This window comes from Perognathus longimembris, chromosome 6, assembly GCF_023159225.1.
Source record: "Perognathus longimembris pacificus isolate PPM17 chromosome 6, ASM2315922v1, whole genome shotgun sequence".
NCBI lineage: Eukaryota > Metazoa > Chordata > Mammalia > Rodentia > Heteromyidae > Perognathus > Perognathus longimembris.
The window spans coordinates 39,541,413-39,555,222 of NC_063166.1; the positions used below are offsets into that span (position 1 = coordinate 39,541,413).

The following is a 13,810-nucleotide window of genomic DNA, read 5'->3' on the forward strand; positions in this document are numbered from 1 at the left end:
GACCGGAAGGGTGGAGCAGCGTCTCACGGCTGGAATGTCACTCACGGCGGACGGAGGTTGGGGATGCTCCAGGGAACCGGAAGTCAGCCCTGAGGGAACCGCGAGGGCGCTGCGAAGCCAGGCTGAAGGAGAGGCTGCGCGGAGGACGTAACTACATGTCCCGGGAGCCTCCGCGGCAGGGCGGGTCGACTACGTGTCCTGTCAGCCTCCGCGGCCGGAAGGTGAGGCCCGAGGCGGCTTGGAGCTGGGTAAGCGTTTTCCTTCGCGGTGGTGTGGGACTGAGGGCCGCCTTCAGATACGCCCTCTTAGCGCGACCGCGAGGAGCAGCTCCTAGGCAAGGTTCACAGGGGATGCCTGCGGACCAGACAGTGCGGTTTCACATGGACGGAACCTGGGAGGCTGACCTCTGGCGCTCCTCTCGCCGGAGGGGCCGAGGCCACCCGCCTCGCGTAGCCCGCAGCTTCCCGGGGCGCGGCCCGATGCCGTGACGTCACGTGGGGTGACCCCGCGTCTGGTGACAACCCTGGGGGTCACGTGAGGTGAGCTCCGCAGCAGCGGGGCGTTGCGCTCCCAAGGGCCGTGCGAGCGAACGAAAGCTGTGAGCTCGCTCTTTCGCGGCCGGCCGGCGGCTGGGCTGAGACGCTGGCGCACCGGCGAGTCGCTGTTTTCCTGTTGGAAGGGCCTTGTGTGACCCTGCGGCAGAGCCGCACGGAACGGACCGACTCGAGGGCTTGCTTGAAAGGGTTTTGCCGGGCGCGCCGTCAGTCCCCACTCCTGGGAGGCTGAGATTTGAGCCCGCCGGGCAGGGGTCCAGACTCTCAGCTCCAGGTAACTGGCGGAAGAGCTGGTGGGGACGGAGGCACTGCGCCAGGCGGTGAGTTCAAGCCCCACCTCTGGCACACACACACAAGCTGTGTGCATTGTGCATCCTCATTGTTGCTAAGCTTCCCATTGGGTTTAAAGCGAAAACTCACGGCCCTTGTAAACAAAGGCCACAGTTTACCACTAGTGTAACGACTGTAACAACAACAAAAAGCCTATTCACATCAGTGTACCCGAGGGAGAGATGGAAGACAGCAAGTGTTTTTAATTTTTAAAATTGCTCACTTTTATCTCTTTTGTCAAGGTAAAAAGAGAAAATGGCATTACAGTATTTTAAGGTCTTATGAGGAGGGTCTACTTTTAAGAATATACATCTGGATTATAACTACTTTAAAGTTGGTTTTTATTCACAAAAGTATTTGCTTAATCAAAATGTATGAGCTCACTTTAGTCAAAACATGCTAGTTTTTCATTTGGAGGCTATAACAAAATAGAATCCAATCCTTTATTTGCATTTAACTAGAACAGGCACACTTACCACTAATATGTATCTGCTTTAACTTTAGCGAATAAGATAAATTTTTAGAAAAAAATTGTCACACAGTTCATATTTACACTTTTACAAAGGAGAGTAGTGAATAGTTATTAATCATTGTTAAACTAGAATTATGACTTGTATTATCTAGAAAGTTCTCGCTCAGGCCAGGTTTGTGACAGTTTTTGTGTGTTTTTAAACTATCATGTTTTCTGTAGCTATGAATTCAGTCTGAAAAATTTTAAATTCACTGCTTTTAGAAAAGTACTTCTTACAGAATGAGAATCAACTACTTGGTTGTTAATTTCATCCCTGTATAAACACTACCAAGATTTAGATCAGATTTAAAGGCATTGCTTTATTTGTAGAGAGAGAAAGAAAATTACTTATGAGGAAAGTAGAACGATGCATAGCATAATTCCAAGCCATATGAAATCTATAGGCAAAACTGTATTAAGTTGACTACCTGAGAATTAAGACTTGAACTCTTTTTAACTATTCCCCCTGGAGAGAACTCTACTTAATTATTACTCCTGTATAGCCTTTTTATAAAGGTTACCTGAAGGTTAAGGGATATGTGTTGTCTTAATTCTCAGGTAGTTGATTCTTTCTCAAGCTCAGTGATACACATTTGCATTGAGAAATACTTTAGGAGGATCAAATTGAATTATCAGCTAATCATAAAAAATATGTTATTTGTGTGTGCCAGACCTGGGGCATGAACTCGAGGCCTGGGCACTTGTTCCAGGCTATGAACTTGATGCCTGGGCACTGCTCAAGGCTAGCGTTCTACCATTTAGGCCACAGCTCTACTTGTCTTATTGGTAGTTAATTGTAGATAAAAAATCTCACAAACTTTCTGTCTGGGCTGGCTTTGAACTGCAATTAGCCTCCTGAGTATCTAGGATTACAAGGGAGAGTCACAGGTTAGTCACAGGCTAAAAATAATTGTTGATGATAGGGCCCTAGGCAGTTTTGTCTATGTAACAAGTTCAGTGATAGTTATCACTATAACCAGAAAGCTTTCCACTCCCAAATAACATACAATAAAAGAATGCAAAATAGTACAATGAACCTTGTTTTTCCAGTAATAAGTATACCTATTTCTAGGTACCCATTTCTAGGACATAATTGGGAGGAAGATCTGGCTGTGTGCCTTACCGAGTTCTTTATGTAATGTGCTTATAATGAAGGTTTGATTTTGGTACTTTATAATAATAGTGATTTGTAATTGTTTACTATTTGATTTAGTTTTATTGAAATTTGATGGTAACCGTTTTAAGGAAATTGTATATTCTTAGTAATTACCTTTTGTAGAGTGATAGTTTAAATATTTTTAGACACTAAAATAAATTACATTAAAATGAGCTTATGTGAGAAAATGAGATGAAAATAGTAATTTAGGGACAAGAAGAATGATAGTCATGCTAATTGTCAAAGAAGGGTTGATTCTTGCACATTCTAAAGCTGGGTTATGATAGATATCAAACTACTATGTTATTTATACTCCATAAATTACAGACTTATATCTTTAGCAGCTAGTATTTTATTGGACATACAGGCTGAACTTAAAATAAATATAAGAACAACCAGAAGGAAAACCAAACAGTAGCAGAGAATGTAGTTGGAATTGGTAGGTTGCATACAGAAAAACAGAACAAGAAGAAAAATTCCTATACTTTTTATTAAATGATGAGCAACTTTCTGGGGCTTTACAGTTGTACTCTTTTACCATTTAAGATATGAATTTATCCATTGAATTGATAGACACCGTTTTTTGTTGATATTTTCCAAAATTTAAAAATTTACAGAGAATTAGAGGACACCAGGAAAATCTGGAAAAACTAATTTGAGAATTATGGGTCTAATGATTATTTATCTTACATGACAACATATGTACCCCAGTGTCCATAACTTTGGGGTATGCACATAATACATTGAGACCTAATTTTATTTATAAATTGTCTGTGGAATATGTATGAATAAGATGTCACTATTTAATAAAACACCAAATACTGCATCATAGAATTCACAGCCATACATTCATTTTGCTCTTAACATGCAATGATTATTTCCTAAAGACTACTTATAACAAACATCACATCTCAGTTTTTCTCTGAAAACTTCATAAACAGAACAGGTATCTGAATATGATCAATATTGCAAATGAAGTTCTATTTTTCCATTCCCTCCAATCCTCTTTCTGGAATAACCCATACTTTCAATTTGTAAAAATAGTATCTTTGGTTTTCCTGGCTAGACACTTTGATATACTTTTTATTTATTTTATTTTTATTTTTATTTTCAAACTGATGTACAGAGAGGTTACAGTTTCCTATGTTAGGCATTGGATACATTTCTTTTACTGTTTGTTACCTCCTCCCTTTGGTATACTTTTTAAATGTAATAAATGAGATATTTTTAATACTATAGTAGATAATGAATTTTAAAGATCAGGAAGAAGAGCTATTACTAAATTACATTGAGAAAAACATTGGGATATTAAGTTTTATAACTGAGTTGATTGTTCAAGACTAAAAGGAGAAGGTGGTGAGATAGCAAGTGGATTAGAGACATGTAGTACTTTTCCATGACTCTACAAATTGAAACAAAATTTCAGGTATATATGTGGCTTTAGGGAGAGGGTAGTGGTAGTGGAAAGGCAAGAGTAGAGAAGAAATACAGAAATATGGAACTTCAGGTTTATAAAAGGAAAGGTCTAATAAACATTACTAAGCAAAATAGTAGGACATAGACTGTCTCTTGGGATACTCTGTTTTGCTTTAGGCAAAAGAGAAAAGGAGGTCCTTTTTTAGATACTTCACAGACAGACTGGGTACGTAAAACTGGTTCTGGAAAAATGCAGTTTTTAAAGGGGAAATCTGTGTTCAGCATAGCAAACATAGCCTGGAAAGGAAGACCCAAGCACTTCCCAACTTACTCACTGGCATTCATCCCAGGAGAAGTCTTAAAGACAAATTCCTCAGCCAGGGACAGTAGAAGACTGCAGTATTCTGTTTCCAACCCTTACAGTTGTCTAAGCAGATAACCTCCTTGAGAACCTGTGTGGACCAACAATGCAAGTTGAGAATGGGACTCAAATTCAGACACAGAACTACTTGGAGAGAGCACAAATTGCAAGCTAGAGCTGTCTTGCTGGTAAGTTACTGCCAGTGAATTGGAATGGAAGGCCAATATGCCATCTGTTTTTTTATAATGATGGCAAAAACATTTGTTGCCCATTCTTCAATAAGTGGTCATGGGAAAATTGAATACACAGAGAAGAAAAACTTACTCTCTTTGATCCATTCTAAATGTATCAAAGACCTTAACATAAGACCTGTAGCTTTTAAATTGGAAGAAAAATTTTTCCAGTTATAGGCATAAGCAGTAGCTCTAAATAGGAAATAAAAGAATTGGACACAATGGTTTGGTATAAATAAAAAGGCTGCTGAGATTTGGGTGTAGTTCAACTATTTACCTAGTAGTGTTCGATCTCAAGTTTCATAACAAAAGTATAATTAATGTAAGTTAATAGTAATACAAAATAAAAACCTGCATATCAAAGAAAATAATCTCAAAGAAGATATAGCCCACAGAATGGATGAAAATCTTTACTAATTATCTGAAAAGGGATTAATATACAAAATGTATAAATAAAGAGCAAACAATCTAAAGAACCAATACTACAGTTAACAAATGGGCAATTTATTAAACAGTTGTCAAAAGGCGTTCAAGTGGAAACTGACATTCTACATTCATAGCCATCACAAAAGTACAAGTCAAAACAAAATTGGGATTCCATTCACTCCAAAGGGTATCATCAAGAAGGAACTTCCATACACTGTTGGTGGGAATGTAAAAGAGGGTAGCCACTATCTAAATCAACATAAAAGTTCATCAAAATCTAAAAATAGAGCTCCCATAGGATCTTGCTATACCACAGCTGGAAATGTATAAAATGGAATGAATATAATCCAGCAATTGGATAATAATTGACCACCAAACCAAACCATACAAATTCAATTGGAATATAAAGCTAATTCTGATATGTAAAAGAGATTCATGGGGGCAATACTATAGTAGTATATCTTTATGACTTTATAATAGTATATCTTTTAACATGAAATTTATTAATCACAAAGCACTAACTGGAAAATATAGTATTAATAAGTTGTATTTATGTTATTAAAAACTTTGTTAATGAAAAACATCTAAGGACCTAAGAGTCATATGTATATTAGCTAAATACATATTCTACTCAGGAGCACATCAGCATTCTCCAAGATAAATCAAATTTTAAGCTATAGTGAATTTTATACCAATCTTTACACCAATTCTACCAATTCTATTTTCTAATCAAAATTGAATGAAAGTAAAAAATAGTAGAAGAAAAACTGGAAAATTCACTAAGAAGTGGAAATTATACATATCACACTTGGAAAAACCAATGTGTCAAAAAAGAAAGTAAGAGATATCCTAAGACAAAAAACAAATACTGTTCAAGTATAATTCAAGTAGTTGAGTCCTTGTCTAGCATATGTGTATTCATTTCTAACTGCCTGTACATGAACACACACATTGTCTCTTCCTTTGTCTCCACAACAACTACAGAATATACCAAAAATTATGGGATGCAGAAAAGAAAGCCTTTATACTAATTAGGTAAAAAGAAAACTGTTCTATGTAAGCAGGCAAAGGTATGTAAGCTGAAATAAAATAAAGAAAAAATGAACAAAATTTAAAAAACATCACTAAAGTCAACAAACCTTTCAGGGATAGGGGACTGTTCTTACTTTGGCAAAGGGCCATCTGGATATTCATAACATCAATAACAGACAAAAACTTGTTAAAGCAAGAAGTTGGGTTGTGGACAGCCAATAAGAAGTGACCAAGAATACATGTCTGTACTGTCATATACCAAATAATTCTACAGGCCTTGTATGGCCCATGGGCCAGACTTTCCCTACTGTAGACATAAACATAAATAAAGGCATAAGTAAAAACAATTATCAAAGGAGATAGAACTCACATCATAGAAATTAGTGTTTAGTAATGATAGTGATGAGAATAATTAGCAGTTGCATAACCATGAGAAATAGATAAATTCCTAGAAAAACTGAATCTATCAAGATAATTCATGAAGAAGCAAAAACCAGAGTAGTAATATGTAGAGAGTGAATCAATAATGACCTCTCCAAACAAGAAATATCTAGGACCAGATGGCTTCTCTAAAGAATTCAACTAAACATTTAACAAGGCTTAACTCTTAATACTTCTCAAATGCTTCAGAAACATTAAAAAAGGAAGGGCATATCTAGGTTAGTTTTTTGAGGAAAGCATTACTTGATACTAAAACCATACAATGGCAATATAAGAAAACTTCTATGTCATAGTAATACACACCCATTAACAAACACTCCCCTCACAATTATAGAAAAGTAAGTAGTTTTAACAAGCGTAGATAGTAAAATCTTCAGCAAAGTAGATTTTTTAACAACACCATTAAGTATAATTCAAAAGGATTAAACAAGAGCAAGGATGTAGCTTAGTGGTTGAACATTAATTAGTGTATGCAAGTCCCTGGGTTTGATCCTCAGTATTATTAGCAGAAAAGTTAAATAACATGACCAAGTGGATTTTATTTTTGGAATATTAGAATGGTTCTACAAAGTCAATTGGTCAATGTGGTATGCCACACACCAAACATCATATCAATAGAGGCATAAGCCAAATGATAGGACCTTATATAGCTAAACAGTTCATGCATAAAAATCTTGTTACAGTAAACCAGAAAGTTTGCAGCATTACAAAATCATTGTGCTTTTGTAAAAAACAAAAAAACCTCGAAAAGAAAATAACTCTATTTTAAATAGTTTCAAATGAAATAACTACTTAAGAATTAACAAAGGAAGCAAAATATTTGTAAACTGACAACTGCAAAAAAATTCTGAAATAAGGCTCCAATTGATATCCTGAATTTGTGCATTTCAGAATTATGTTCAAGTATTCGTATAAAAAAGTCTTCTACACATACAGCTTAATGTCTATCCAAGTACTGATTGCATTTTTTCACAGAAATGGAAATTGCTTCTAAGGTTCATGTGGAATCATAGAACCCTATTTATTTGTGATCAAGAAGCTAAAAGTATTTTACTTTCTGATATTAAGCCATATTACAAATATTCAGTAATGCCAAAAGATTATCTTAAGCCTATTGGATTTAAAAATAATCAAAATAGATTAAAGACCGAAATGTAGTATATGAAACTACAAAACTCTAAAAAACATAAAGGAGCTGGGCACTGGTGGCTCATGCCTAGAATCCTTGCTACTCAGGAAACTGAGATAAGAAAATGGCAGTTCAAAGCCAACTCAGGCAGATAAAGCTGTGAGAAGCCAGAGTAGAGGTGCAGCCTTGAGTGAAAAAAAAATTAAGTGAAGTGAGGCCCTGAGTTCAAGCACTTGTACTGGCACAAATAACAAAAGAACATTGAAGAGAATGGCCAAGAGACATATGAAAAAATGCTCTACATCACTGGCCATAAAAGAAATGCAAATCAAAACAACATTGAGATTCCATCTCACCCCAGTAAGAATGTCATATATCAAGAAAACTAACAATAACAGTTGTTGGAGGGGATGTGGCCAAAAGGGAACCCTACTTCATTGTTGGTGGGAATATAAACTGTTTCAGCCACTCTGGCAAGCAGTATGGAGATTCCTCAGAAGGCTAAATATAGAACTCCCTATGACCCAGCAGCCCCACTTTTGGGTATCTATCCAAAAGACCACAAACAAAATCACAGTAATGCCACCAGCACAACAATGTTCATCGCAGCACAATTTGTCATAGCGAGAATCTGGAACCAACCCAGATGCCCCTCAGTAGACGAATGGATCAGGAAAATGTGGTACATATACACAATGGAATTTTATGCCTCTATCAGAAAGAATGACATTGTCCCATTTGTAAGGAAATGGAAGGACTTGGAAAAAGTTATACTAAGTGAAGTGAGCCAGACCCAAAGAAACATGGACTCTATGGTCTCCCTTATTGGGAATAATTAGTACAGGTTTAGGCAAATCATAGCAGAGCATCACAAGGCCCAATAGCTATACCCTTATGAACACATAAGATGATGCTAAGAGAAATGAACTCCATGTTATGGAAACAATTGTTATATCACAGTTGTAACTACTTTCAATGTCCCACGTGTATATGTAGCTTCTATTATTGATGATGTTCTTGTATCACCTTCCTGTGTTTGTACCTACACTATCTCTGTAATCTTATCTGAGTATGTTGGAAACCATGTATACTGGTATTGGATGCAGGAAATTGAAAGGGAATACCAAATTTGAGAGACACAGGGTAAAAAAAGAGAAACAACTACAAAAGCAATACTTGCAAAACTGTTTGGTGTAAGTGAACTGAACACCTGGGGGGCGGAGAAGGGAAAGGGGGAGGAGGGAGGGGGGTATGAGGGACAAGGTAACAAACAGTACAAGAAATGTATCCAATGCCTAACGTATGAAACTGTAACCTCTCTGTACATCAGTTTGATAATAAAAATTTGAAAAAAAAATAAAACAAAATGTAAAAAACAACAACAAAAGAACATTGAAGTAAAGCCTTTCAACAATGAGTTTGGCAGTAATTTCTAGTTTATGACACCAAAAATACAGCTAAAAGAAGACAAACAAGCACATTTAGCTCAAGCTACAGTGTATGAGCAAAACAAAGGAAATAATCAACAGAGTGTACAGGCAGTCTCTAGAATGGAAGAAAGTATTTGCAAATCATAGAGCTAATACAGCAAATATCCCAAAATATAAGGATTTCACACAGCTTCATAAACAAAACAAAGTACTTGAGCTGACATTTCTCTAAAAAAGTTTTACAGACATACAAATGGCAAGACATAAAAAAAGATCTTCAGCGAAACTAATCATTGTATAAATGCAAATTAGAAACAATGAAATATCAGCTCATACCTTGTTAGGATGATCATTATCAAGAGTATATAAAGTAATAAATTAGCAGAAATGTAGATAATTTCACATCCTTTTCTGCTAGTGGAAATGTAAAATGGCTATCAAAAACTATGGAGTTTCCCAAAACAACTGAAAGTAGAGCTGAAAATGTTCCAGCCTGCAATCCTAGTATTAGGAGGGAGGAGGATCAAGAGTTTAAGACCATCTGGGCACCGGTTACTTGTACTCATAATGATATGAGGCTCTTGGTTTGAGACTAACCAGGCAGACAAATGTGAAATATTCCAATTTCCAATTACCCAAGAAATATTTCCAGTTACCGAAGTCAAAAAAGAACTGGAGGAGTATCACAAGTGATAGAGTGCCAGCATGAGCAAAAAAGCCAAGAGAGTACTAGCATCCCAGGACTAGCATACAAAAATAAATTTAAATAAATAATAATTAAAAACTAGCTTGGGCTACATAATGAGTTTTAGGCCAGCATGGGCTAAGTAACAAAAGGAATAGAACTGCTACATATGACTCAACAAAATTATTTCAGGCCTTTTCCAAAATAATTGGAAATAGTATCTGGAAGAGGTATTATCACTACCAAGATTCAAAAGTTTAGTGCATCAGCATTGTAATGTGAATTTAGTAGTGAATGTGCAAAGAAAATGTGGAATATTATTTAGGTTTTAAAATGAACAATCCTTGTCATATATGATAAAAATGATGAAACTGAAGAATGTTAGCCTACATAAGTCAGAGGCTGAAAGACAAATGCTGAATGATTTCATTTATGTACAGTATCTTAAGTAATCAATTCATATGCCAGAATTAGAATGATGTTTTCAAGGACTGATGTTTGGGGAAATTCTGAGTTGTTATTTAGTACACATAGAGAATACTGTATAAATTATAACTGCATAGCTCAATTATAGTATATGAACATATACATTTTGTCTATATTCAGTCTAAGAATTAGGATATAAACAACAGATTAGTGTTGGGTCTTCTGTTTCCTTCTGAGTTATTAACTTCCTTTTATTTACTAAAGTAACAATTACTGTGACTTCTAACAATTTCATATGCCTACTTTTGCTTTTTATAAAAATAAGAAATGGGGTTGGAAAAATGGCCTAGTGGTAAAGTGCTTGCCTCGTATACATGAAACCCTGGGTTTGATTCCTCATCACCACATATATTGAAAAAGCCAGAAGTGGAGCTGTGGCTCAATGGGTAGAATGCTAGCCTTGAGCAAAAAAAGAAGCCAGGGATAGTGCCCCTGCCCTGAGTTCAAGCCCCAGACTGGCAAAAATAAATAATTTAAAAAAAAAAAAAGAAATGTATCCCTCCTTGCCTGAAGGAGACTCAGCCATACTGTTGCATGGATATTACTTTAGTGACTGGCCTGAAAACCAAGGGCATTGTTTGCTTCACTGTGTAATAATAATAATACAGATGAAGAGTGATAGGGTTTCCAACTTGGGTCACTTTGTTTTCAACTTCTGTGGAGAAGGTGCTCCCATTTTGTGCTTTGATATGGAAACCTTTTAATTGCCTGTCTTGATGAGATGGGAAGACAGAAAAGAGAGGGTAGAAAACTGAGGCAATAGTTTCATAACAGACTTCCTAAAATCTGTAATCATCAAATCAATTTTGGGCCTTTGGAGGCCACAATCCTAAACACAAAACTTCACCTTGCTCTTTCAAGTCCCACTCTGGACGTCTCGGCCATATATTCTGCATTGAACCTCCTGAGCTTCATTTCACTTCATATCCAGTTTCAGAATGTATATTTAACCCTTTATCCACTGATGACTTCCTAATCTTCTTTTTCACTGTTGAATGTGTATTCTCTTTATATACATATATACATCATAAGCATGAATATATTCTCTACATTATATATATGTATAATATATTGCCCTGAGCTCTTTTGCTCAAGGTTAGCACTTAGCACTGCATTGCTTTGAGCCACAGCCCCACTTCTGCTTTTCTTGGAGATAAGAGTCTCAGGGACTTTCTTGCTCAGGCTGTCTTTAAAGTGTGATTCTCAAGTAGGATTCTCAGCTAGGATTATAGGTATGGGTCACCAGCACCAGACCTCTTTTTATATTTGAACTGTAATTTAAAATGAAGGGAAATATATATCGATGAGTTTATAATCATGAACAGATACAGAATACTTGCTCTCTTTCACAGTATATTGTGACCTGTTTTCCATATCATTAAATGCCTACCCTAATCATAAAAATGGTTTACATTTGAGGCTGAAATTATGCTCTTGAGTTATTCTTCAATTATGTGGAGATCTAATAAAATTAAAATTCAAAGAGATCATGGTATTCTTCCAATATTGGTATCACTGTGATTTTTCTCTCCTTTATTTGTGATATGTTTAGACTTTTAATTTTTTCTCAGGGGGAGGATTCTGAGATATTACAATTTTTTTGGCATTTCATTTTGTTGTTGTTGTTTGTTTTTGTTTTTTTGCCAGTCCTGGGTTTTGGACTCAGGGCCTGAGCAGTGTCCCCGGCTATTCTTTGCTCAAAGCTAGCACTCTGCCATGAGCCATAGTGCCACTTCTGGCCATTTTCTATATATTTGGTGCTGGGAAATTGAACCCAGGGCTTCCTGTGTATGAGGCAAGCACTCTTGCCACAAGGCCATATTCCCAGTCCCGGCATTTCATGTTTATAAGAAATATACATCAATTGAAGAAACAAACTTACAAGACAAAGTAAAACAAAAACATCAACAAAGAAAAGAAACCCTTTTGTTTCCATTTCTTGGATTTCATTATTTCATTTTGATAACTTATCATATGCATATAGCTATTGAGCCTTTGTGATCATCTTAAGAATATCCTCCTTTGGTCTCACTGTGTGGGTGTCTCGAGACCTGTATAATTTATCATGTCCCAATGTATTTTTTTCTATAACAAAACTTGAAGAACAGAATATTTCTATCACTTTGTAGCTCATATCAAGAAGTTCCATAAAAGATAGCTTTCTCTTTAGGTATTGTGAAAAACACATTATTATAATAGAGTATTCCTAATTGTTTGCCAAATTTATAAAGTGAGTTAATATATATACTGGGCTTCCTTCCTGTTCTGACCATACCTTTTTCTTTTTCTTTTTTTTTTTTTTTGGCCAGTCCTGGGCTTGGATTCAGGGCCTGAGCACTGTCCCTGGCTTCTTCCCGTTCAAGGCTAGTACTCTGCCACTTGAGCCACAGCACCGCTTCTGGCTGTTTTCTGTATATGTGGTACTGGGGAATCGAACCTAGGGCCTCGTGTATCCGAGGCAGGCACTCTTGCCACTAGGCTATATCCCCAGCCCCCTGACCATACCTTTTTCTATCTTGCTCTTTACTTTGGACTCCTACCTATTCGCTGAAACAAGCATAAACAAACTACGAAAAGAATTCTGTAAAATCCTTCCTTCCTTTCCTTATCCTTTCAGCTTGCTCCAGTCAGGAGCAATAAGGAAGCTGGATTTGCCCCATAATGAAGCTGGAATTGTTTTTACCAGGTTAACAGTGACTTCCACGTTAAATTCCAGTATTCCAATTCTAATTTCTTTGTCCTTATTGAAGTTCTAAGCACCGTCCACTACAATCAACCACTCCATCCTTCTGTGAACATAAATGTCATCAACTTTGATCTGAATGTTTAGGCTGAAAATTTAGTAGTCATATTTGATTCATCTCTTTTCCTTTTTCCCCCATCAGAGAACTCTGCTTATTTTACCTCTAAAATATATACAGAAGCTGTTTCTTTTATTCAGAGCACTATTTCCACCCCAGATATAAACTTCTGAAATCTCTTTACACAATAATGTAATATATTTTCAGAAAGCTTTTTGGACTATTCCATATAGAGAGAGAGCGAGCCACACCTCCAGACCTTTATATTTTTAATTTAATCATTGTCCTCTTCAAATAGTTGTAGCAAGTATTTTCAATTCATCATGCCTATTTACGTACACACTGCATTTTGATCAGGTAATTCTTCTCACTGCATTTATCTTCTCCCTAACCTTCTTATCAAGTTTATTAGCTTGATTATTTTTGTGTGTTTGCCAGTCCTGAGATGTCAGTTCAAGGCTAGGCCTCTGTCCCTGAGCTTTTATGCTAAAGGCTAGTGTTCTACCACTTGAGACAAAGTTGTACTTCTGGCTTTTTTTTTTTTTTGCCAGCACTCTGCCACTTGAGCCACAGTGCCACTTCTGGCTGTTTTCTGTATATGTGGTGCTGGGGAATTGAACCCAGGGCTTCCTGTATAGGAGGTAAGCACTCTTTGCCTCTAGGCCATATCCCCACCCCTACTTCTGGCTTTTTGACAGTTAATTGGAGATAAGAGTGTCATGGACTTGCCAGGCTGGCTTAGAATGAAATCCTCAGATCTCAGCCTTCTAAGTAGCTAGGATTACAGATATGAGCCACAAGTTCCTGGCTCCTAGCTCA

General features: G+C 36.8%; 1 protein-coding gene across 6 annotated transcripts in view; it reads left to right on the forward strand.

The window, feature by feature from the left end:
- The first annotated feature begins 30 nt into the window (after nt 1-30).
- Zcwpw2 (zinc finger CW-type and PWWP domain containing 2) overlaps nt 31-13,810 on the forward strand; it is a 79,214-nt gene continuing 65,434 nt past the window's right edge. For 3 of the 6 annotated variants that reach the window (XM_048348586.1, XM_048348582.1, XM_048348587.1), the window contains exon 1: nt 2,242-2,550. The gene's annotated coding sequence lies outside the window, so the exon portion shown is untranslated. The other 3 variants (XM_048348584.1, XM_048348583.1, XM_048348585.1) reach the window with 3 other exon arrangements.